A 27006-nucleotide genomic window follows, 5' to 3' on the forward strand; every position below is an offset into this window, starting at 1 on the left:
TTGCAATGCACTTTAAATGAAGTCTGCACCAAGTGAGGCTTGAACCGGCTACCTTGAGGTTGTGAGACATTCACTTAAGCGGGAAGCCATTGGACCAACAGACCTGATCTAGTGAAAACGGAGGTCAGACAGATGATACCATTTCACGCAAATAGCTGAAAAATCCTGGGTTTAAGTGTTTTTCAAACTGCTCAAAATTGCGGACAATCTAAGGGCGGAGCTTACTGGTAAAAGTGATACATGTGTTCCTCATGAGTCAAGGCACATGTGTAAGCAGTTTTAATGGCTGTCGGCCAAACGAGGCATGACTTTTGCCTGTTTAAAGTTTGCATTTAAAAAAAAAATTGCTATAGCGCCCCCCTTTGACCAATTGGAGTAAGATTGGTTTCAGTGATATTTGGAATGACCCTGTACATTACTGCAAATTTTCAAAGAAATGTGAGTCTGCATGTATGTGTTAGGGGCAGATGAATAATTGTCATAAAACTGCAATATTCATTGGCTCATTAAAGCTTCATTTTTTCACTTAGAAAAAATCCGCTTGCACCGTTTGGTCGGCATAGGTCCAAAGTTCATGTGTAAAACGTTTTGTGCAGATTGCTCAAAAATCCCAGGAGGAGATACATTTTAACAGCTTTTCATGTAATTCAAAATGGTGAGAGATCTAAAGGTCAGAGGTCAAAAGTCAGATTGTGAAAGTTGTTCATCATATGGAGACGCATGTGTGTATTGAAGTTTTATGGCTGTAGGTCAAACAGGGCATGAGTTGTACCTGTTCAAAGTTGGCATTTTCAACTGAGTGCTATAGCGCCACCTTTTGACGAAAGATTGTGAGATTTATTTCTTGATAGTTTTTCATGACCATCTATCATATGGCCGAGTTTCATAAAAAGCGTATGCACGGTTCAGCCAGAACTGGCAAAAACGGCAGAAAAAGAAGAAGAAACGGAATAATGCCAATAACAATATGGGTCCATGCTGGAAGCCTGGCCCCATAAATATAGCTGCAAGCAGCGATAATACGGGGCCAGGAGAGAGAAAGAGAAATGATAATTCCTTTAACAGGTCAGTTCATGAAAGTCCTTGCGGTCTTGTTTCCAATGAGGGCCTGTGAGCAATTAGGGGTTAAGAGTCTTGCTCAGGGACAAATTTCATTGACACATTTGCTGACCTGGCCTGGAATCGTACCTGGGTCAACCAGAGCCTCTGGCTCACTAGGCGGGCTCACTAACCACTCAGCTATGGCCGACCCTGAGAGAGAGAGAGAGAGAGAGAGAGAGAGAGAGAGAGAGAGAGAGAGAGAGAGAGAGAGAGAGAGAGAGAGAGAGAGAGAGAGAGAGAGAGAGAGAGAGAGAGAGAGAGAGAGAGAGAGAGAGAGAGAGAGAGAGAGAGAGAGAGAGAGAGAGACGGAATAGATTGAAGAGACAGAGAGAGACATGGAAACGGAATAGATTGAAGATAGAAACGGAATAGATTGAAGAGACAGAGAGAGAGACATGGAAACGGAATAGATTGAAGATAGAAACGGAATAGATTGAAGAGAGAGAGAGAGCCATGGAAACGGAATAGATTGAGTCATGTTTTTTGCAATTCAACTTAAATGAGTCTGCATCAAGTGAGGCTTGAACTGGCAACCTTGCGATCGTGAGGCACTCTTACGTAGCTGCAACACTACCTATAGTGCTATAGCTTTGTCCAGGCTGATATTGTCTGTTGAGGATCACAAACTCTTGCCTTCTGTCATGACCCAAGCCCCTGTTTCACTAACACAAAGATCACTTGTTCACAAACCATTACCAATGAAGAAATTGTACATCTCCTCAGAACCAAAACTAGTGAAAGTAGCCGATCTACAAGCTCACAAACCATTAAAAGTTGTCAGATTGTACATCGGCTATTTTCACAATGAAGTATGTTATACATTGAAAAAACATACTCTCATTGCTATCTGAAAAGTTGTGAGATTGTAGATCAGCTATTTTCACAATGAAGTATGTAAAAAACACTCAATTAAGTATTTCATGTTATCTTTAACAATTGCAAATGTATTCATTGATAGTCATGTTGTGTGAAATGCAACTTAGATGAAGTCTGCACCAAGTGAGGCTTGAACCTGTGACCTTGAGGTTGTGAGACATACGCTTAAGCGGGACGCTATTGGACCAACAGACAAACCTCTGAAAAAAAGAGATCACACTGATCATACAGTTTCACGCAAATAGCTGAAAATCCTGGGTTTAAGTGTTTTTCAAACTGCTCAAGATTGCGGACAATCTAAGGGCGGTGCTTACTGGTCAACGTTATAGATGTGTTCCTCATTAGTCAAGGCACATGTGTAAGCAGGTCTAATGGCTGTCGGCCAAACGAGGCATGACTTTTGCCTGTTTAAAGTTTCGATTTTCAAAAAATTGCTATAGCGCCCCCGTTTGACCAATTGGAGTAAGATTGGTTTCAGTGATATTTGGAATGGCCCTTTACATTTCTGCAAAGTTTCAAAGAATGGTAAGTCTGCATGTATGTGTTAGGGGCAGATGAATAATTGTCATAAAACTGCAATATTCATTGGCTCATTAAAGCTTCATTTTTTCACTTATGGAAGATATTTTGCAAACGTTTTTTGGTATAGGTCCAAAGTTCATGTGTAAAAAGTTTCGTGCAGATTACTCAAAAATCCCAGGAGGAGATAGGTTTTAACTGTTTTTCATATAATTCAAAATGGTGGGAGATCTAAAGGTCAGAGGTCAAAAGGCAGAGTGTGAAAGTTGTTCAGCATGAGGAGACGCACATAGACATATAAAGGTAGACGCCTCCTCTGGCTCTGAGGCGTCTGTATCTCGGGCGCGCACCAGCTTCCGCCCTCAGTCGCGTGCGTCACAGAAGGGGACGTTCGGTAGGCCAATCAGAGGCCTACTGAACGCCCCCTTCTGTGACACACACGAATAGGGAAAAACTTCCTTGGACCAGGGGCGGAAGCAATACAAGGGTATTGCGATACAGGTCGCTCCAATGAACTGCAGAGGCCAATGAGGTATCTAGGTTTCTATATCTATGGAGACGCATGTGTGCATCGAAGTTTCATGGCTGTAGGTGAAACAGGGCATGAGTTGTACCTGTTCAAAGTTGTCATTTTCAACTGAGTGCTATAGTGCCACCTTTTGACGAAAGATTGTGAGATTTATTTTTTGATCGTTTTTCATGACCATCTATCATATGGCCGAGTTTCATAAAAAGCGTATGCACGGTTCAGCCAGAACTGGCAAAAACGGCAGAAGAAGAAGAAGAAGAAGAAGAAGAAGAAGAAACGGAATAATGCCAATAACAATATGGGTCCATGCTGGAAGCCTGGCCCCATAATAATAATAATAATAGTGAAAGTGTAGAGATGCAATAAGGCTTCGAGCCTATTGGCCTCGAAACCTTAATAATGCCAATAACAAAACGGGTCCATGCTGGAAGCCTGGCCCCGTAATAATGCCAACAACAAAACGGGTCCATGCTGGAAGCCTGGCCCCGTAAATATAGCTGCAAGCAGCGATAATACGGGGCCAGGGATTGCAGAGAGAAGAAAGAAAGAAGCAATTATAAGTAATATGCACAATAAGCCATAGAAACATAGAAGACTGAACTTGAGAGAAAGAAGACCATGCAATTAACAAATGAGCATTTTAAACCCATAACCCTAACCTTAGTGAAACTATGCCTTCCCCTAACCTCAAGAAATACAATACTACGAATGCCAAATCATGATCTCCTCAACACATCGTCGGGGATGGGGATCGAACTGGTGACCTCCGGACTACAAGGCTACCTTTCTTCTCATTGAGCTAGAGATACGATAGCCCTGGCAGTGTCTGTTGATATTTCTAAGTCATTCCGTCCCTGACGGACCAGGCCTCTGTTTTGCTAACTACTCTAGATCAATGGTTCCCTAACCATCTACCGATAGAGAAATTATATGTCTCCTCGGAACAGAAACCAGTGAAAGTAGCCGATCTACATGATGATGAGAGAGAGGCAGAGAGAGAGAGAGAGAGAGAGAGAGAGAGAGAGAGAGAGATGGAAACAGAATAGATTGAAGAGAGAGCGAGAGAGACATGTTAACGGAATAGATTGAAGAGAGAGAGAGAGAGACATGGAAATGGAATAGATTGATGAGAGAGAGAAATGGAAACAGAATGATTTGATTGGACATCTCAACCTATTGCCATTAACAGGATTCGAACTCTCGACCTTCGGACTAATAGGCTGCAACACTACCTATAGTGCTATAGCTTTGTCCAGGCTGATATTGTCTGTTGAAGATCATACACTCTTGCCTTCTGTCATGAACCAAGCCCCTGTTTCACTAACACTAAGATCACTTGTTCACAAACCATTTACCAATGAAGAAATTGTACATCTCCTCAGAACCAAAACTAGTGAAAGTAGCCGATCTACAAGCTCACAAACCATTAAAAGTTGTGAGATTGTAGATCGGCTATTTTCACAATGAAGTATGTTATACATTGAAAAAACATACTCTCGTTGCTATCTGAATAGTTGTGAGATTGTAGATCAGCTATTTTCACAATGAAGTATGTCATACATTGAAAAAACACACTCTCAAATAAGCATTTCATGTTATCTTTAACAATTGCAGATGTATTCATTGATACAGTCATGTTGTGTGAAATGCAACTTAAATGAAGTCTGCACCAAGTGAGGCTTGAACTGGCTACCTTGATGTTGTGAGACATACACTTAACCGGGAAGCTATTGGACCAACAGACATGAAACCCTGAAAAAAGAGATCACACTTATGATACCGTTTCATGCAGATAGCTGAAAAATCCTGGGTTTAAGTGTTTTTCAAACTGCTCAAGATTGCGGACAATCTAAGGGTGGTGCTTACTGGTCATCGTGATAGATGTGTTCCTCATTAGTCAAGGCACATGTGTAAGCAGGTCTAATGGCTGTCGGCCAAACGAGGCATGACTTTTGCCTGTTTAAAGTTTGCATTTAAAGAAAAATGCTATAGCGCCCCCGTTTGACCAATTGGAGTAAGATTGGTTTTAGTGATATTTGGAATGACCCTTTACATTTCTGCAAAGTTTCAAAGAAATGTGAGTCTGCATGTATATGTTAGGGGCAGATGAATAATTGTCATAAAACTGCAATATTCATTGGCTCATTAAAGCTTCATTTTTTCACTTATGGAAAATCCGCTGCATCGTTGAGTCGGCATAGGTCCAAAGTTCATGTGTAAATGTGTTTCATGCAGATTACTCAAAAATCCCAGGAGGAGATAGGTTTTAACTGTTTTTCATATAATTCAAAATGGTGGAAGATCTAAAGGTCAGAGGTCAAAAGTCAGAGTGTGAAAGTTGTTCAGCATTAGGAGACGCATATGTGTATCGAAGTTTAATGGCTGTAGGTCAAACTGGGGATGAGTTGTACCTGTTCAAAGTTGGCATTTTCAATTGAGTGCTATAGCGCCACCTTTTGACGAAAGATTGTGAGATTTATTTCTTGATAGTTTTTCATGACCATCTATCATATGGCCGAGTTTCGTAAGAAGCGTATGCACGGTTCAGCCAGAACTGCCAAAAGTGGCGGAAGAAATGGAATAATGCCAATTACAAAACGGGTCCATGCTGGAAGCCTGGCCCCGTAATAACTGCACATTCGAAACTCTTCAGCATTGTGATATATAAAAGGTTAAGTAATAAAAGCAGATCAAAATCTAAAAGAGACAAAGTGATATTTACTTTACTTGAGTATTTGTATTTTCCGATACTATCACGCCACTATTTACAGAAAGACTAAAATGATATGAAGGGAAAAAGTACACTATGAACTCAAGCCCTATTTCGGTTATTGTAAAAAAAAAATATATATAGCAGATTTGCAAGCTCGCAATGCGTCACAATGTGTTGCGTTTTGAGCTTGTAGATCTATTTCCACTATTATTGATATCTTTTGAAAATTTCAGGAAAATAATTTCTTTCCTTCTTTCTTTCTTCAGTGACAATCTCCTCCACCAGGGGGCGAAAGGCAACAAGGCAACAACAGGGTATGGATCCCTTACTGCGCATGTGTGTCATACGTTGACCCGGAAATAAAGGCGTGCGTGTAGTTATTTTTTTCCATTTTTTCCATAGTGGAGAAACAGAGGAGAAACAGAGAGCGGCTCAAAAACGTCTCCGAATAAACAGTGAAAACGCGTCAAATGGAGTCTCTTACAGCAGCAGGGTTACCGAATAATAAGAATATATAATATATTACTAAATGTTACACTTGTAGGGTTACTGAATAATAATAATATATCATATAATAATATAACATTTTACTGAATGAACATTGTCAATAAGTCCAAACGTCCGTGGATGAAGGTAAGCCACAAGCCACATCAAATCTACAATATTGTATTTCTATAATTATATATAAGCCTGTTAGACTAATTGGGGTGAATACCAAAACCCTCGCCCCAAAACACAGTCGCCCCAGGACAAATCCTGCGGGATTCACCTGGTATTCGTAAACGTAACCTATACCCAGTGTTGTAATGTAACTAAGTATATTTACTCAAGTACTGTACTTTTGAGGTGTTTTTACTTTACTGGAGTATTTCCCATTTTCAGTGCTTATAATTACTTCTCCATTACATCTCAGAGGCAAATATTGCACTACAGTTATTAGAAACCCTTAGATAGTTACTTAGTAGATTTGGATTATTATTACAAAACATACATTAATCACTTCAGCCCTATATACATTTTGGCCATTTGAAAATAGCAGATCTACAAGCTTCTGCATAATGAGTACTTTTACTTTTGGTACTTTAAGTACATTTTGATACCAATACTTTTGTACTTTTACTCAAGTACATTTTTAATTCAGGACTTTTACTCAGATATATACATGTTTGAGGGTGGTTAACTGTCTGAAAATACATGTCAACATGAATCCAATCCAACACAACACTACACAACGATAGTGCTGTCAAACAAGTCTATGAAGCTATCTATGAAATCTATGAACAAGTTTAATCTGCAACACAGTTTTATACAATATGTAGTGGGGTTCCCTGCTTCATCTCTCTCAGCTAAGGGGTCCTTGGCCTGAAAAACGTTCACGACCCCCGGACTTATCCATTGCCCTTAAAGGGACATAATACTGTTAATGTAATGTTGTTGTTGTTGAAATGTTCCCAGGGAATGTCATGTTGTGTTCACTCACTACTTAACTTTTGGGGAGGGAATTGATTGATTGATTGATGGAACACTTTATTCGAAGTTTGCAGAAAAATGCACATGAAAGTACAGTTCAATACAAGGTCAGCTAATGGGAATTTAAACAACCCAGAAAGCCATTGGCCTCTTTCCATTTGGGTCCTTTGTAGTCAATTCATAGTGACATGAAATGACAGACAGATATACTCTACTATGCAGAACATCATATAAGCAGTTTTAAAAATAAGAAAAACAAAATATGTACAGTAAAAATAAGAAACTAAATATGTACAGTAAAAAGTTCGAGGGGGGGGGGGATGTCTAGGTTATGACTTCTACAGGGACCAGTTTAAAATTGCAGCCACCTGAAGGTACTCTTTTAGGGCAGTTTTGATAGGGGATTTCACATTTTGGTGGCATAGCAGGAGAACGAATTCAACCGCTTGTTTGTGCCAAATCTGGGTTGGACGTGATCAGTGGAGCAGGCTGACAACATGGATTCACTCTCACGTTCCTCCCCGGTATCAGTCTGGACTTCGGCCCATAGGGAGCGAGTATGAGAAATCAGAAAATGATCGGTCCAATCAGTGACTGCGTTTCAACTGCTGTCCGTACAACAGGGAAAAGCATCAAAATCCTTTTCTGATTTCTCATACTAGCTCCCTATGAGCCGAAGTCCGAACGTTAGAGTGAATCCACGTTATCAGTCTGGCCAATGCCAGATGTTTTTGAAGTACTTGTAAAAAAGAAAATCCATCACACAAAGATTTGGCGGCGCCCTGGCCTGTAGTATCTCTGACGACCCCCTAGGGGTCCCGGACCCCCTATGGAAGAACCCTGCTGTGCATGTTCCTCCTTTGAACACTGCACAATGTCTATATTTTGGTGTGCAGATTTTTTTTTTTCACATGTTGAACTTTCAATCCAGCACTCAGCCTAGGCTAGTAAAGGTACTTTGGGATGTGCGTGCCTTTGTGCCTTTAGGCTTTTACTCATCTTGAGGTCATTTTTTATTTATTTTTATCCCATGATTTTGTAACCAATTTTTTCACCAGTGCCAATTGTCTAAATAATTCTGGGCGCTACACTCCCTCTGCCAGCTTAGGGAGAGCCTAGAGCCGAGCTCATGCCTCCTTCACTGCATGAGAGCTAGCAAGCCGCTTCTTATCACCTGACAGGGGGGCCATTTCCCGGGTTAGACGTAGGGGGTCATTTTGATGTCTACTCTAGCTTTCGTGTGCGCCCCCAGATCATATTTTCAAGTTGCTTGAATCAGTGTTTAGATATTTGATATCCATTGTAACTTTACACTCCATTTTAACCATGTTAGATTCATTGAAAACACACATCCTTGGTTCTGGTGACTGATATTGTCCTTTTAATGCGTGAAGGGGGCATGTTTTTTCAATAAATGTTTTTCATTACTTAATAAATTGTGTTTATTTTCATTGTTTTAACTGTAAAAAAAACAATGAAAAAATAAGTGAAAAAACACAGCCCTCTCGTGGATTAGAAGGACAATATCAGCCACCAGAACCAGGCACATGTGTTTGATAACAATGCCTCTGCTTGCAGCTTGACACTCACCTTGTCTTCTACAGTCCAGGAAATATTTCGGATATTTGAAAATAGCTGATCTACAAGCTCACTAGGAGTCGCGATGTGACGTGTTGTGAGCTTGTAGATCAGCTATTTTCTTTTCTTTTTTGGCGAAAAAAGTGTCAAATGTGTTATTTTTTAGACCACACAAATCTGGTACGGGGTCTGGTACAGCAAATCTGGTACAACAAAGTTGTTTGGTACTGGTACAGGGACAAAATAGTTTTAGATGGGGGGGGGGGGGGGGTCCGTTGACAACTGCATATTCATTTGGGGGTCCTTGACTATGAAAATGTTTGAGAACCACTGGTTTAAACAACATTTTAGGAAGCAAGCCCAAATAAGCAACCACACTTTAGAAACAAGCAACAAACGAAAAACCGAATATTTTCAAACAACTTTACAGAAAAAACAAGCCCAAAGTCACTTATAATAAGGAGAACTGGCAACACTGCTGGCATGGCTACTGTGAGTAATCTGATGTAAAGGTTGGATTTTACACGTTTGTTTCTTTCCTGCTATCCAAACAGGACACGAGGGCCCATCGTACATAGCCAGACCTCGGCCGTCTCTTCAAACTGATGTCATCTTGCCAGACTGACAGTTCAGCAATGAATGAGAACCAAATAAGAGGTAAAAAGAAAGACAGCTTCCTTGGTGGATATCTATTTGCTTTGCAGGTGGCAGGTCTGTGTGCATGCATGTAGGGCTGGGTATCGTTAAAAAAATGTTGATCTACAGATTCAATACTTTGACTTAGATAACGGTGCCTGTATGCTAGTATTATTATTATTATCATTATTATTATTTTCGATACAATTCTTTTAAATCCTTTGTTTCCCCTCTGTTTTGAGAGCAGTTTTAAATAACAGCTACGGCACAAATATAGCCTACTTTATTTAATTTAACACGTTGAAGTTGTCTGTAACTTATTCCCAAACAAATAAGTGTACAAACAAATTAAATTAATGTGGAATAAATAAACAAAATTGTGCAAACAGTTTTCAGGGCAAAAATGTAAAGTCGCTTCATACTATGGGCAAGGCTTGACTCAACTGTTCTTCAGAAAAATCACCATGTCTGTTTTCTCAGGCAGGCAACAGACGAGCCTACTCCTGGACAGTGGTGGAGTACTCAAATTCTTTACTTAAGTAAGAGTATCAATACGGCAATAGAAATACTGTTACAAGTAAAAGTCCAGAATTCTAAATGTACTTGATTAAAAGTACAAAAGTATTGGCATGAAAATGTACTGAAAGTACCAACAAAGGTTGGGCGATTGGACGAATATAACGACAGTCGGCGATTGGATGAGTCCAATCGTCGAATGTTTTTATTAGGCGATAATTTATTCAGACGATATTTGACATTTTATTTTGCAAAATAAATGTATCCTAATGGTCTGCCATCTCAAGAATTAAACTCTTCAAATATAACCAAATTAAATGTAAAGCGCAATACAAAGCGTGCACGAAATGTTAATCAATTTGGGCTCTTCTAATAATGATTGATGATGATGAAGGCACGCTCTTGTTGCGCTTATTTCTGACAAGCCTAGGCTACAAAACTCAGAGCAGAGGGAAAAGTTTTGCTTTCCTATTTGTCTGTTTATCAGCTACTGTACGTTTGATGATAGCTGTATATATATTTTTTATATAAAAACGAAATTGAAACTAAAGCTCCAGTTTCTGCAAATCGTTGCTGTGCATTTGCAAGCTTGATGACGCAGTAACATGTCCCCTGGTCTCAAGCACTTGATTCTTAACTTTTGCTGTCAAGTCTGGATATTAAAACTTGTGTCAGCTTACCGGTATGTTTATATCACCATTCAATCAATGCGATTTGAAATGTGAATTCACTCGCGACCCAACACGCACTGCAAGTCCCTTTTTAGTTACTGGGGAGGGCGGCCCGGACGAGTGATTTATCCCGCAGTACCACAATTTATTATTTGTCTGAATATAAAAAAGTTAACCTGGATGGGTGTGTTTCGCCACATCGTTGCTGCAAACTGAGGTAGGCTTCTCTCCTAGCCTGTGATCTTAGTTTAGTCCTAAAAGAATATCCTATGGAAGTGATTTACAATTGATTTGCAATTCTTTGTTGTCTAAACAAGTTTGGTCAGTGAGAGAGTGAGATTGGTGCATGGCAGCAGAAATACAGTCATGCCGTCTCTTCTCGTTTTTTTTCTTTGACCCGACACAGCACGTGTTACAGCCGAATGTATACTCCGTCGTACAACGGGGTCGTGCGCTGAAAATAGCAGATATACAAGCTCACAATGCGTCATGTCGGTGGCGCGTTGTGAGCTTGTAGATCTGCTATTTTTGACACGCGACCCACTGTATGGCGAAGTATAACTCGAGCTTAAAGGACTCGGGAGCTGTTCTCACATTATTGCTTTTCTAGCACGAATATATCGTCAATCGACAATTTTGGGGCCGGCGATGGCCGATAGGAATATTTTGGCATATCGCCCAACCTTAGTACCAACAGTAAAAGTACTAACATGTTTGAAAATAGCAGATCTACAAGCTCACAATGTGAGCATGCCTGAATGGTATTTTTCCGGGCCTTGTGACTGGGCTCTACTGAGTGAAGACCCACCCTTGCTGCCATTCCAGCCAATAGCACAAATTCTAAGCTGGTGGATTTGAATTAGCTGAAATAGTGGCTTCAAAACAGGTCTGTAAAGCTTTCTTTTAAAAATGATTTTGAAAATTGATTTAGCAAAGGTTATGGAGCTAGCAAGCCTGAGGTCCAATGTTTGCATTGTGCTGAGAAAGAGGCAGAGATCTGCTTCTACTCCAAGGCGAGATCTATTTTATTTTTTTATTAATGTCAGTGCCGACAATCACGAACAAAAAACAAGACTTCAATGGAAGGGTGCTCAGTTCCATGATATGTGGCCAACATGTCTATGGTTAAGTCACAGATCTGGCGAACTTCTTTCATTTTTCAAACGCCTATACTATAGTTACAAGCCCCGGTGCCTTCTTTGCAGCTGGCTTTGGCTTAGCAGTTTCTTTAGCAGTGACCAGTGACATCACCAATACAATTACACAATACGTAAGCCACCGTATTAGAAAATACATGAAAAGGTACCAAACATAACAATAATCCTCAGACAATAACAAAAATAAGATCACTCTCTCAGCACAGTAAGCCCAAAAACAATGCAAGCAAAACAACCATAAAAATGTACCAGCTAGGTGCTAAATAGGCTGCTAAAACAGTGGCATGCCCATTGCGTCCATTTGATGGATATCTGTTCCTTTGTCCGTCTTTAACCCACCCTTCCAGGGTCCATATTACTTTAAACAAACATTTGAGCGGCCGTTCTGTGCACTACTGCTCCTCTTTCTCTGGCTTCCTCAACCTGAGACAGCATTTATACCCCAGCACCACAGCTGTGTCGGGTCCTAATCATCAGATTCTCCCCAGCTGATACAATAGGCTTTATGCACAGCAGCCATTTTGAAGAGAAATTGGGCCTCTTACTTACTTCCTTCACAGGTGTTACCAATGATACTAATTGAAGGCTCTGTTCCATTCTGGTCAAACAGCGTCAGGGTGCTGATATTGTGCATGTTGGCTCACTGGAAAGACTCTGCTACACCAGTGGGTCTCAAAGTGTGGTCCAGGGACCCTCATGATTCCTTGAGGGAGTTCTAAATGTCACCTCAAAAGGTGTGTAACTCTGAGAGTGGTTCCATTTGTACACTCTCGGAGTTATGAGGTTCCTTGAAATTAAAAGGTTTGAGAACCAATGTAGTGCATGAAATGGAACAGAGCCTTCGTTAGTGTCATTGGTAACACCTGTGAAGGAAGTAAGAAAGAGGCCCAATTTCTTTCCAATATGGCTGCTGTGCATAGAGCTTATTATCAAATTGAAGGACTTCCTGTCACAACACCATACATGTACACCTTCAAAAATAAAAGTATTAACTTTCTCTGATACAAGCAGCGCAGGCATCTTTGCATGCTTTCAACACACCATTGAATGTTTCAGGCGATTTATCCGATTTGATGTATTAAAGCTGTATTCAAAAAGTAGTATTTTTTTCTCTCCGTCTGCGGAACATGTATTGCAAATGGCAAGCGAGCTGTCATAATCGGAAACTTTGAAGAAGTCCAACACTATCAACTCCTTGTTTTTGGCTTACTTTGCTATGTTTTCTTTTTTTGCTTTTTACCCATTGTTCTCCACAATGTAGTCATTATGCCAATTAATTCCTCCCCACACACATGTGTGTGTTATCACTGTCATTGATTGATTCATTGAATACTTTGATTGATTTAATACTTAGCACGGGAATAGTCATACATTTGGGCTAATAGGATAATACAAAAAGTCCCAATGCTGCTGTATCCTACTGACTCACCTGCCAGTGAGGAGCCCACATTAGGAGGACTTACACCCTGCTGGTAGGTGCCGCCCCCAGTCCGTAGGAGTGTGTGCAGTGACAAATATCACCCTCCCCCGAACATGGGCCAATTATGTTTGTATAGACGCTCCGCATCACGATGGATTTGAACCCCCAAACTCTGCGGTGGTGGGCATGTGCTCTATGTTGTGTCACATGCAGGAGAATGGGAGCGCTTCATTTGATAAAAAAAAACTCCTCCAAAGCGAGATGGACAAAGCCACTCCGCTGCTTTCTACAGACCGAAAATGAAGCCGATTGTTCCACGACTGTAGGTCCGCCATCTTTCAATATCGCGTCAGAATGAGACCAGACCATTATTGGTTGGGTAGCTTGTCAATCAAGAGCGGGGGGCGGGGTATGAATGCTATTGGTTGTGTAGCTTGTCAATCAAATCATCCCGCCCCTCCTAGAGAATAGCCTACTTTATCGTCAATTTTAAAATAAATAGGACCATAATTTAGCAAAACGCATATCCTGATGATTGAAAGGAGACTTTAAACTAGCGACTGGAAGCATATAGAATTTATGACAATTTTTATTACAGTAAGAAAATCTAGTCTAAAGTTTGTCAAAAAACCCATTCACTTGCGTTAAAATAAATTCTTTCTGACACCGCAGGTCGGCGCAGGGTAAAACAGCGCCACTCTGGCCATTTTGTCGGCCTCATCGTAAATATCTAAGACTTGCCCCTTGCTCCAAAGCCCCACACACACACACACACACACACACACACAGTCCACAGTGAGTCCACAAACTCGGTGTGCACATTGAGGACTCAAGGGAGCACGGTGCCCGACGTCGAGTCGTTCAGATAGGCGGTTGGTCAGGAATTGCAGATCCGACCGATAATGCCCATAGGCATATATGGACATCCAGTTGTCCGGAAGCCCATATATGAGCTTATACAGATGACATCAGGGATCTACATGCAGGCATGCACTCACAACTTGCATTGTTCCCGAGTAGGTGGATCTAGTTAGTGTGGTTGCCCATTAGTGTGGTTGCCCAACAGGGCAACCAGACTATAGTACTCTACACACTTTATTTCTTTATTTATAGATAAACAATACTTTAGAGCGCATCTCCTCCCACAGTTTTTATCCCCCAATGTCGTGCCACATATCAAAATGACCGTCTAAATCGGGAATCGTGCGCGTGTATAGGGCTAAGAGATTGGTTGAATAGTTTAATTGATATTAATTTATTAGTGCATTAAATTTCCCCATCCACTTTAATGTAAAAGTGAAAAAACTCAAATTCAAGTATTTTTTTCTCAGAAACCTTAACAGCTAGAGTTATCAGATTTGGAGGGATAATTCATAATATTGTCCGAAATTATTGAAAAAAATATCACACCATTCGGCCTCATGGTGGCGCTATAACAGCCCCCTTTACGTTTTGGCCTGTAACTCTTGAACCGTAGGTCCTAAAATCAAAATTTCTTTTCACCTGGATTCCTTGGGTCACGACGCATCTCCCCATATAGGCCACGCCCATTTGCGTCAGGATAGATTTTTTGATATTGATTTATTTGTGCATTAAATTTCCCCATCCACTTTAATGGGAATTGCAAAAACTCCCATTCAAGTATTTTTTTCTCAGAAACCGTAAGAGCTACAGTTACCACATTTGGAAGGGAGGTTCATAATTTAGTCCAAAATTATTAGAAAAATAATTACACCAATCGGCCACATGGTGGCGCTATAACAGCCCACTTTACCTTTTGGCCTATAACTCTTGAACCGTAGCTCGTGAACCCCTTTTCACCTGGATTCCTTGGGTCCCGACGCATCTCCCCATATAGGCCACGCCCATTTGCGTCAGGATAGATTTTCCGCCATTTTGAATTTTCTTCAAAACACACTTTTTGCTCCTTTTCCTTCAATTTTTTTCCAAATCTCACACAAATCGGTACACGTGATCTATGGACCCATGCGATAAACCTATCCAAGCGGAATTTTGATAGTCCGTACCGTCCGTCCGTAAATGGCTTCCAAAGTTAGCGGGAGGGGCCCGTTTGACCAAAAATGCCATAAATCACGAACAAAACGTCCGGTCAATCCCAAATTTGAATCACATGTCGAGGGTGGTATACTAAACCAATCCCCAAAAGCATTTCTACTTTGATCCATAGGGGGCGCCACAAATGCTCGAAATGTAACCGTTTGATGCAAAAACATGATTTTTGGGGATCAATTCTCTCAAAATGAAACGCAGGCGATCTCAGGAGTGACGTGACGATGTAATTGGTGCAGTCTCCGACGGTATTCCTCCCGGCGTTTTACTGGAGTCCCGACCGCGTCGGCGCAACCACACTCTGCAATTTCCCCGGAATTGCGACGCGTCTAGTTGTTATTGTTGTTATTATTACTAGACCATACCCGGTGAGGTGCGCAGGCAAAAGTAGTTGCAAGCGTGGGGTTATTGCACGTCCTGTCGCACGTCCCGCCCCCCCCACCGGAGCCGTCCCCAACACACACACGCGACCCGTCGCAAACACACACACACACACACACACACACACACACACACACACACACACACACAATGGTCAGTGGCTGTGCGCGATTTGAGAGCAATAGCGCCAGGCAGTGAGGAGAACCGGGCAGAAGAAGTTTTGACATAAAAATGGGAATAAACAGCTGAGATTTAGTGATATCGAAGAAGTGGCTCGACAGTTCCATGCACATGGTAATGGTCAATGGCTGTGCGCGATTTGAGATCAATAGCTCCAGGCACCGAGGAGAACCGGGCAGAAACGTGTTTGGGCTCAGACAGACAGACAGACACTACTACAGAGGTTACTAGAATTATAGGAGGATTAAGGGCCATGGCCAAAGGGCCGTGGACCCTTATTGCATCTCTACACTTTCGCTATTATTAAGGGTTCGAGGTATATACGGCTCGAAGCCTTATAGACTCTTGGCTTTCTTATTCTGCCGTTTTTGCAGTTCTGGCCTAACCGTGTGGTCACTTTTTACGAAACTCGGCAATGTGGTAGAGGGCTATGCCAAACGGCTAAGACACGAAACTCAACTATTTGCCAAAGCGTGGCGCTATAGCACTCAATTGACTTTGAACAGGTACAACTCATGCCCTGTTTGACCTACAGCCATGAAACGTCGATACACACATGCGTCTCCTCATGCCTAACAACTTTCACACTCTGAATTTTGACCTCTGACCTTTAGATCTCCCACCATTTTGAATTATATGAAAAGCAGTTAAAATCAAACTCCTCCTGGGATTTTGAGCAATCTGCACGGAACATTTTACACATGTACTTCGGACCTATGCCGACAGATTTGTGCGGCTGGATTTTTTCTAAGTGAAAACCTTAAGCTTTTATGAGCCAATGAATATTGCAGTTTTATGTAAATTATTTGTCTGCCCCTAACACATACATGCAGACTCACATTTGTTTTAGCCCAGGCGTTTCGGGCCATATTTTGATGGAATCGTGCACTTTACGATAAAAGCATGAAATTTGGCACACAGTTAGAGCATGCCATAAGGAACATTTTTGGCTATAGGGCCATCGCAGATTTTTCCTGTGGTAACCATGGCAGCCATTTTCCAAAATGGCCACCACCTGCTGTTATTTTACCAATAACTCAGGTTTTAGACCACCTAGGATCTTGATTCTGGTGACAAATCTACATTTTCAAGGATGAGGAATACAGTGGTACTATTTAGATTTGTCCTGTGGTAACCATGGCAGCCATTTTCCAAAATGGCCGCCACCTGCTGTCATTTTACCAATAACTCACGTGTTAGACCACCTAGGATCTTGATTATGGTGACTAATCCTACATTTTCAAGGATGAGGAATACAGCGGTACTATTTACAACATGCTACTACCTAACTACATATATCTGGCATTCAGTTAATTAAATAATAGTAAACCCATCAAAATATGTAATGGTGTAGTACAGTACATGTTTTCAAACTGACACATGAGAGTCAAGAATGTTTCTTTTATTAGTAGTAGTATTGCATAATTATTTTCAATGGACTAATAAGACACAACAAAGGCAGAGTACTCATGAGTCATAGCCTAATGGCATATAGACCAATTATTTGTTTACCAACATTGAGACTGGACGCACAGGTGATTGTTTCACGCAATCAATTCTCAACCTGTTGTTTTGGGGTGCGCTGGTTTCAGCACACCCCAACCCCCTCTTGTGTGTTGGCTAGTGAGGCGCGTCCTAGCGAGACCTGATAGAATGGGTTTCATTGCGCGCATACTGGTTCCGCACAGTGTGACGTCGTCTGTTAAGGGGTCTATTCAATAAAGCCAGATAATCTACACAATGTTAGTTGCACAGTCCACCACAGTAGCAAAGGGCAGTACACTGAAGTGCTGCCTTAACACATCTGCATTGTCCACTGCATCCCTTTTTGCAACCACAGCGGAGGAGTTCTCGACAGGCCAGGCTCGCTTCTGTGTGGTCCAGTGCACTTCCCATCCTCCTGTCAAAATTAGAATCAGCTTTATTGTCAGATCACGGGTTTACAAGTGTAAAGAAGTGGATTAAATTATTTGTATTCACCTGTCTCCTTCCTCTTCCACCCCCATTCACCTGGGGATGGGAGTTCAGGGGCTGCAACCATCACCTGTCCCCAGCAGTGGCCAGCTTGGTAGGCTGCCCTCTTTGTATGTTGAATCAGTGCAGCTCGTGTTGGGGGGGAGTCCATCAATTGTTCTACCCTTCTGGGTGAATAGCTGCTTCCGTGCCTGATTCACTGATGCCTGGCCGCTTGTGCGGTCAAAGAGCAATACCACAAATCGCTCCAGAGGCTTCATCCAGTCTGGGGTAGCAGCTAAGGAACTTTTCCCAGTTCCAAAAGCAACCCACAGCTCAGTCAAGTGGAGGTGTTGGGCTGACGTTACTGCCAGGACCAGCACATCCGTATCTACTGTGCGTATTGTCACCTTGCTATACCCTTCCTTCATAGCATCTTCTAGGTGTAATATGACGCGAGTATCAGCCTTCTCATGTACTGTAGTTAGTTAGGTAGTTACTAGCATGTTGTGAATAGTACCACTGTATTCCTCATCCTTGAAAATGTAGGATTAGTCACCAGAATCTAGATCCTAGGTGGTCTAGCACCTGAGTTATTGGTAAAATGACAGCAGGTGGTGGCCATTTTGAAAAATGGCTGCCATAGTTACCACAGGACAATTCTAAATAGTACCAGTGTATTCCTCATACTTGAAAATGTAGGATTAGTCACCAGAATCAAGATCCTAGGTGGTCTAGCACCTGAGTTATTGGTAAAATAACAGCAGATGGAGGCCATTTTGGAAAATGGCTGCCATGGTTACCACAGGACAAATCTGCGATGGCCCTATAGCCAAAAATGTTCCTTATGGCATGCTCTAACTGTGTGCCAAATTTCATGCTTTTATCGTAAAGTGCGCGATTCCATCAAAATATGGCCCGAAACGCCTGGACTATTTGAAACTTTGCAGTAATGTAGAGGGTCATTCGAAATATCACTGAAACCAATCTTACTCCAATTGGCCAAAGGGGGGCGCTATAGAATTTTTTTGAAAATGCAAACTTTAAACAGGCAAAAGTCATGCCTCATTTGGCCGACAGCCATGAAACTTGCTTACACATGTGCCTTGACTCGTGAGGAACACATCTATCACTTTGACCAGTAAGCTCCGCCCTTAGATTGTCTGCAATTTTGAGCAGTTTGAAAAACACTTAAACCCAGGATTTTTTTGCAATTTGCGTGAAACTGTGTCATCTGTGTGAGCTCCTTTTTCACCTGTTCAGGTCTGTTGGTCCAATGGCTTCTCCCTACAGTATCACACAATCACATGGTCGCCGGTTCAAGTCTCACCTCATGCAGACTTTATATTGCATTGCACACAACATGATTGTTTTAATTAATTAAATTGTTAAAGATAACATGAAATAATTATTTTATGAGTAGATATTTTCAATGTATGACATACTTCATTGTGAAAATAGCCGATCTACACTCTCACAACTTTTTGGAAAGCAACGTTTTGTGAGCTTGTAAATCGGCTACTTTTACTAGTTTTGGTACCGAGGAGACATCACATTTTTCTATTGGTAATTGCCTTGTGAGCCACTGATCTTAGTGTTTGTGAAACAGGGGCTCGGTTGTCTTGATCAAAAGGTTGCCGGTTCAAATCTCACCTCAGACAGGCTACTTTTCAATTGCATCGCACAAAACATGACTGCATCAATTAATGCATGTGCAATTGTTAAAGATAACATTAAATGCTCATTTGCAAGTATTTTCTTACAATGTATGACATACTTCATTGTGAGAATAGCCGATCTACAATCACACAACTTTTCAGATAGCAACGTGTTTCTGAGCTTGTAGATCGGCTATTTTCACTAGTTTCGGTTCCGAGGAGACATACAATTTATATATCACTTTGTCTGTCTGTCTGTCTGTCTGTCTGTCTGTCTGTCTGTCTGTCTGTCTATCTTTCTCTCAGTTTGAAAAACACTTTAACCCAGGATTTTTTAGCAATTTGCGTGAAACTTTGTCATGTGTGTAAGCTCCTTTTTTACAAGTTCAGGTTTGTTGGTCCAATGGCTTGATATCCAAAGCATCTGCCTTGCAACCACAAGGTCACCGGTTTAAGTCTCACCTCATGCACACTTCATTTCAATTGCATTGCACACAACATGTCTATCAATTAATGCATGTGATATTGTTAAATATAACATGAAATGCTTATTTGAGAGTTCTTTTCAATGTATGACATACTTCATTGTCTTCACAACTTTTTAGGATGCAACGCTTTGTGAGCTTGTAGATCGGCTACTTTCACTAGTTTTGGTACCGAGGAGACATCACATTTCTCTATTGGTAAATGGTTTGTGAACCACTGATCTTATTGTTAGTGAAACAGTGGCTCGGTTCATGGCAGAAGGCAAGAGTCTATAATCTTCAACAGACACCGTCAGGCTGGATGAGGCCTTAGCTCAATCACTACTGTGACACCCTGTGAGTCCGAAGGTTGAGAGTTCGATTCCTGTCTATGGCCATGGGTTGAGGTGTCCATGAGTAAGGTCCTTAACCCTTAGCCACCATCCCTCAGCTATTGAGGATTAGGGATGGGACGATATGAAAATGTCATATCACGATAATGGTGGCCAAAAATATCACGATTACGATATTATCACGATATTAGCGCGCTGCTTAGAAAATGTCATATCACGATAATGGTGGCCAAAAATATCACGATTACGATATTATCACGATATTAGCGCGCTGCTTAGAAAATGTCATATCACGATAATGGTGGCCAAAAATATCACGATTACGATATTATCACGATATTAGCGCGCTGCTTAGAAAATTCTGAAAATGCTAGAAAAATAGTGAAATCACATGACCTGTCATTTCTGTTAAAGAATATTTATTGTCAATTTGTAAAGATCCAAGACTGTCTCACATGGAGGTAGAGAAAAACAATGTAAACATACATTTTAATAACACCACAAGTAATCTCTCAACTTCAATAATTCACAATAAGGTCTCTTCTCTTTACATAAAACACAATATTTTTCTTCCAGGCTGCATGTCTAGCAACACCCAAAGAGACTGCTACAGTGCAAGTGCAACCAAACAATAGTGCTGTGCAACTGTAATGCAACTATGCAAGTGCAAACTGTATTTCATACTTTCTTTGAACCTTTTTTGGAAACAAACTACTTGTCCTGAACACTGGCACTGTTCTGTAAAAAATAAAAAGGCTGCATTATGTCCAACAACACACAAAGAGACTGCTACAGTGCAACCAAACAATAAAGTGCAACTGTAATGCTTATGCAACTATGCAAGTGCAAACTGTATTTCATACTTTCTTTGAACCTTTTTTGGAAACAAACTACTTGTCCTGAACAATAAACAGGCCACTGTAATCGAAAACAAAGTGCATCTGCCAAACGTGTAGAAGACACTGTCTGAGTGAAAATAAAGTGCCACAGTAGTGCCAAATGCACACACCGATTGTACTGCTCTTTAAAAAAAAAAAGAAAAACACTTCAACACTGGCTGCTAGCCTTTTGGCCTAGAGAGTGAGTGTACTCTCTGAAAAGAAAAAGAACAAAACACTTTAACACTGGCTGCTAGCCTTTTGGCCTAGAGAGTGAGATGTACTCTCTGAAAAGAAAAAGAACAAAACACTTTAACACTGGCTGCTAGCCTTTTGGCCTAGAGAGTGAGATGTACTCTCTGAAAAGAAAAATAACAAAAAACTTTAACACTGGCTGCTAGCCTTTTGGCCTAGAGAGTGAGATGTGAAACCTTAGCCCTTTTCAAGGTAGATTGAAGTGCAAAAATGTCAGCATGTTCACTTTGTCTGGCTTTAGTTTTTTTCGAAGAGGTGTGACAATGTGTCCACTGGCACTAAAGACACGTTCCGAAGGAACACTAGTTGCAGGTATGCAGAAAAGGCGGCGTGTAACACTGGAGAGATGAGGCATTTCCCCTGCATGTTGACTCCACCACAGCAATGGATCTCCGTCAGCTTCAAGGAATGGAAGACACATGTAGACCTGCAACTCTGCCTTCACCTGTCATGACGACACACACACACACACACACACACACACACACACACACACACACACACACACACACACACACACACAATTACTTAATCTAATTTTGTTCATGATATATTCAAATATTTCAGTAAATATTGGAGTTAAACAAATTTGTTCTTATTTCCTCTTGAGATAATTTAGTTTATAATTTCATCTCACCTGTTCTTCTGGAGTCTTGGCAACTTCTTCTTCAGCTCGCTGCTGCCTTTTTGCAGTGATGTTCTTCAGCAAACCAGCTAGGCCCTTAGGTGTTTTGTGGGACACTGGGCGTGTGGTGGTGGAGGATGATGAAGTGGCTGTGGCACTGGGCTGACTGGGATCTTGATGTTCTTCTCGTCTGACTGTAGCTGCTGCGCCCTGTACCGGTTTTAGGGCCTCCTCTACACAGATGGTGATTGTGTTGTCAAGATCATCAGAGAATTTTCCTTTGAATCGAGGGTCTAGGAAACATGCTATTTCTATCACTCTCTCCGCTTCCTCTGAATACCTTGAGTCAAGGTCCCCCCTCATCAACTTCTTCATATCTCTGACCAGTGGTGCGTCTCCTTCACATGGCTGCAGGATTTCATTTTTTATGTCATCCATGACTGGCTTGATAGCTGAGAGTGTGACCCTTGTCTCTGAAGCAAGTGCATCTGTAAACTGGTGAAGCGGGCCAAGGAGGTCACACAGTTGCTCCATGACAGTGATATCAGAGTCTTTTGGCATCAGGTGCCATGCCCCTCTTTCTCCTGCCAGCGCCGCACTGACTGCTTGTTGTTGGCTAAGGAACCGTTCCAACATCAGATACGTTGATCCCCACCGAGTAACCACATCATGGATCAATGACTTATCAGGGAGTTCCAGAGACGCTTGCTTGGACTTAAATTCTCTCTTCCTCTTCCAGCTCCTTGAGAACCCCTGGACGGTGTGGCGGCAGGCTCGGACAGCATTGTCTACACGTCTAATCTTCAGGACCTTTGTGATAGCCAGGTTTAAATTGTGGCCAAAGCACCCAAGCCACAGGCCACCGAAATCCCTCAAGGCCTTTTGCATGTTTGCAGCATTATCTGTCGTGATGCCCACCAGTTGCTCTTTCTTGATGTTCCACTCTGTAAGGATGTTCTCTACCATCTCAGTGATGTTCTCAGCGGTGTGGTCATCTGGGAAGAGCACAGTTTCTAGGCAGATGGACTCTAGTTTCCATTCTGGTGACAGAAAGTGTACGGTGAAGCTCAGGTACGGTTCACCCCCACCTCCACTGCTGGTCCAAATGTCAGAGGTGGCAGCAAACCAAGAACCCTGTGCCAACTTTGTAGCCATGTCAGCTTTGACTTCGTTGTACATTCGTGGTATCTCTGTTTTGGAAAAGTACTGTCGCGTTGGCACCTTGTACAGAGGAACTGCTTTTTTCATGAGATTTAGAAAGCCAGGCCTTTCAACCAGTCGAAATGGCATCATGTCCTTTGCTATGAAATATCCTAAAGCTCTGGTAAGTTCTGTTGCAGTCTTTGAGTTTGGCTGATATTCAGCTTGTCTTGAGAACGTTTGTGTAATGGTTGGTTGCACAGTAGGCTCTTTGGGTGGTGCTTGTTGGGGTGCAGGCAAAGCCACAGCAGTGGCAGCAGACTAGAAGTAAAAAAGTATAATGTCAGAAGAAGCATGAATTGATCCAATAACTATTTTAAGTATATATAATTTCATTAATAATATAATCACAGTACACTGTGAAGTCTGATTGTATTATTGTTAAATTGTAAAGTTAAAACGGACACGTGTAGTGATGGTAAATGCCAGATTTATACTTGGTTGCGTGCCGTGTTTTGCACAGAAAAGAGACTCACAGCCAGAGCCAGTGTTGCCATATTTTGCGAGAGAAATAAGCAGCACGGGCTATAAAAACAAGCCCAACACGTGGCCTCTATACTATAGTCATCATGACTCATGTGGCGAGTCTGGCGACTATTAGTATAGGCCACATGACCTATATATATATATATATATATATATATATATATATATATATATATATATATATATATATATATATATATATATATATATATATATATATATATATATATATATATATATATATATATAAAAAATCGCCGATCTACAAGCTCACAACGCGTCTTCAAACAAGCCCAAAGTCGCTTATAATAAGCAGACATGGCAACACTGCTCACAGAGCGTGCAACAGGCAGCCAACTTTAACGTGAGCATTAGCTTTAGAAAGCTAAAGTTATGAGCATCTCGTTCACAATTAACAGTGTAGTCATTTGTAAGTTGTAACAATAAGTTGACTAAACATACAGTAATGTTATTTTTACCTGGGTTTTGACGTACAACGCTGGATGTTTTTCACGGAGGTGTTGTCGCAGGTTGGAAGTGTTTGACTTCGGGGCAGGAATTTTTTTAAGGCATTTTCTGCAGGTCGGCGTCTCGTCTTTCTGTTGCGTTTTCTTTGTGAAGCCATAATATGTCCATACGCTGGATTTAACCTTTTTTTCCGGAGGGTACAGCCGCAGCGTTTCTGAGTCCGAGTTTTCATGTTCTGAGTCTGACTGCATCTTTGTTTTTGTTTAATGTGGCGTCGACGAGCAGCACTACTCTTCTGCCTCATGCGCAGCTTCTCCTCTCTGCTTCCGCCTCTGCAACTGTATCCGGTGTGTGCCGGATACACCAGAACACATTCACAGTAGACACGCTCACAGTCACACACAGCCGTTTCCGTATCCCTTTCTAGGCCGGACATGCAATCTGGACACCAACATAATTTCTGCTCGAATTTTTTTTTTTTTTTATCGCGATAATTACAGACCCCGCGATAAAGTTATCGTTGTTGGTTTTTATTGCGATGTACGATAATATCGTATATCGTCCCACCCCTATTGAGGATGCTCATTTGTTAGTTGCATGGGCTGCTTTGTCTCAAGTTCAATCTATTCTGTTTCTACGTCTTATTGTGCTATTCTTCCATATCACTTTTTGCCTATTATGCCATGGCCCCGTTTATCGCTGCTTGCAGCTATATTGATGATTATTGTTGTTGTTGTTGTTGTTGTTGTACTGCTGCTACTACTACTACCACTGCAAAATTCTGCCAAATTTTAAGACCAAAATGTGAATTTAGTTTCTGAGATAATTTATTACAAATATTTTAAACCACAGGTACAGTAACACTGCATGGAAAATATAAACTTCAAACATTTCATTCTTTTTCACTGGTGTGTTATTTTTACCTAGACTTCCTGCACCTCCCTGTGTCTAAAGAGGAGGTTTCCCCTGAAGAGGAGAGGAGCCCCAGTCTGGTCCAGGAGGAACCAGAACCTCCACAGATTGAAGTAGAACTGGAGGAGCTACTTCAAAGACCAGAGGAGGCTAATTGGTCAACGTTGACTTTACTAACAGTGAAAAGTGAAGACGAAGGTGAAAACACAGAGACAGAGCCTCTAGCCAGTACCTCAACTGAACACATGAAAACACAAGCTTACATACAGCAATGGGTAGCAGCACGACCAAATAATATTGACCATCTCATCTCTTCAAACTGTTCTGAATCTGACACTGATGACAGCGATGAGTGGGAGACCAAGGACGATCAGTCGGCTTTAAACGCATTGAAATCATACAAGAAACAAAACGCAATGACTCATTCCAAGTCCTTTACTTGTACAATATGTGGCAAAGGCTTTAGTCGAAAGGGTGATCTAAATATACACTTGAGGATTCACACAGGGGAGAAACCCTATACTTGTACAGTTTGTGGCAAAGGCTGTGGTCGTAAAAGTCACCTAAAATCACACATGATGACTCATACCGGCGAAAAGCCGTATACGTGCGCAGTATGTGGCAAAGGCTGTGGTCATAAGGGTGAACTAAAATCACACATGATGAGTCATACCGGCGAAAAGCCGTATACGTGCACAGTATGTGGCAAAGGTTATAGTCGAAATTATCATCTAAAAAGTCATATGAGGACTCACACAGGCGAAAAAAACTTTACTTGTAGAGTTTGTGACAAAGGCTTCAGTCGCAAGGATGCACTGCAAACACACATGAGACTTCATACAGGGGAAAAACCCTTTATTTGTACGGTTTGTGGCAAAGGCTATGCAGTTATGAGTAATCTAACTATTCATGAGAGGATTCATACAGGAGAAAAGCCCTATATTTGTACAATATGTGGCAAAGGATTTAGTCAAAAGAGTCAACTAAAACCACACGCAACGATTCATACAGGGGGAAAACCCTTTAGTTGTGATGTTTGTGGCCTGAGCTGTGCTGACACGAGTACATTGAAGGTACACATGAGGACTCATACGGGTGAGAGGCCCTTCCCTTGTACAATATGTGGCCACAGTTTTGTTCGAAGGACTGATCTAAAAACGCACATGAGAACTCATACAGGGGAAAAGCCATTTACCTGCACAGTTTGTGGCAAAGGCTGTAGTCGAAAGGATTATCTAAGAAAGCATATGAAGACTCATACAGGGGAAAAAAACCTTTAGTTGAAGTTTGTGAAAAATGCTTTGGTCAAAATGCACATTCATACAAGGGAGAAGCTGTTAGTAGTAGCAAATACTTCTTTCACATAAGGCATCTGTCGACATAATCTGACAATATCCACATGACTGTCACATGACTAAATTAAATGAACACAATTAGTGTCTGGTTCTCATTACGCTGGTGTACGTAATTTTGTTGGTATATTTCTCTAGAAGTGTTTCTTTTTATTACACACAATGGATTTCAATGCTTACATTCACCATCAGATCGTTTTCGTCTGTTTGAAACATTGTGTGTCAGAAAATGTTACTTTTCACAATTTTCCTTTTTTTTCCAAAGTGGCAAAAAATAGCAGATCTACAAGCTCGCAATATGTCGCAAGCTTGTACATCTTCTATTACGTTTGTGTGACACGGAAGTATGACGTAATAGGGCATTCATTTATGAACAAAAAAAAAAGTTTAAATATGGAGATAGAAGCATTTCATTGTGGTTGGGCAAAAAACCTTGTGTTTTTTTTTATTGCATTTCATTTTGTATTTCCTGTAGCCCATAGGTTACTGTAGAGCGTTATGAGCATCAGTGTCTTTCCAACGTGTATACAATCATACGCATTAATTTATGCATGGAATAAAGTACTGACAAGCTGTTGGATTTGT

At 41.3% G+C, this 27006-nt stretch overlaps 1 long non-coding RNA gene across 1 annotated transcript; it reads left to right on the top strand.

The window, feature by feature from the left end:
- Window positions 1-9352: 9352 nt before the first annotated feature.
- LOC311051812 lies at window positions 9353-26678 on the top strand. Its single transcript, XR_014601428.1, has 2 exons — window positions 9353-9443; window positions 25085-26678. It is a non-coding gene; the product is annotated as an uncharacterized lncRNA (long non-coding RNA).
- Window positions 26679-27006: the final 328 nt, after the last annotated feature.

Source organism: Gymnoscopelus microlampas, assembly GCF_963454915.1.
Source record: "Gymnoscopelus microlampas genome assembly, chromosome: 9".
In the NCBI taxonomy this organism is placed as follows: Eukaryota; Metazoa; Chordata; class Actinopteri; order Myctophiformes; family Myctophidae; genus Gymnoscopelus; species Gymnoscopelus microlampas.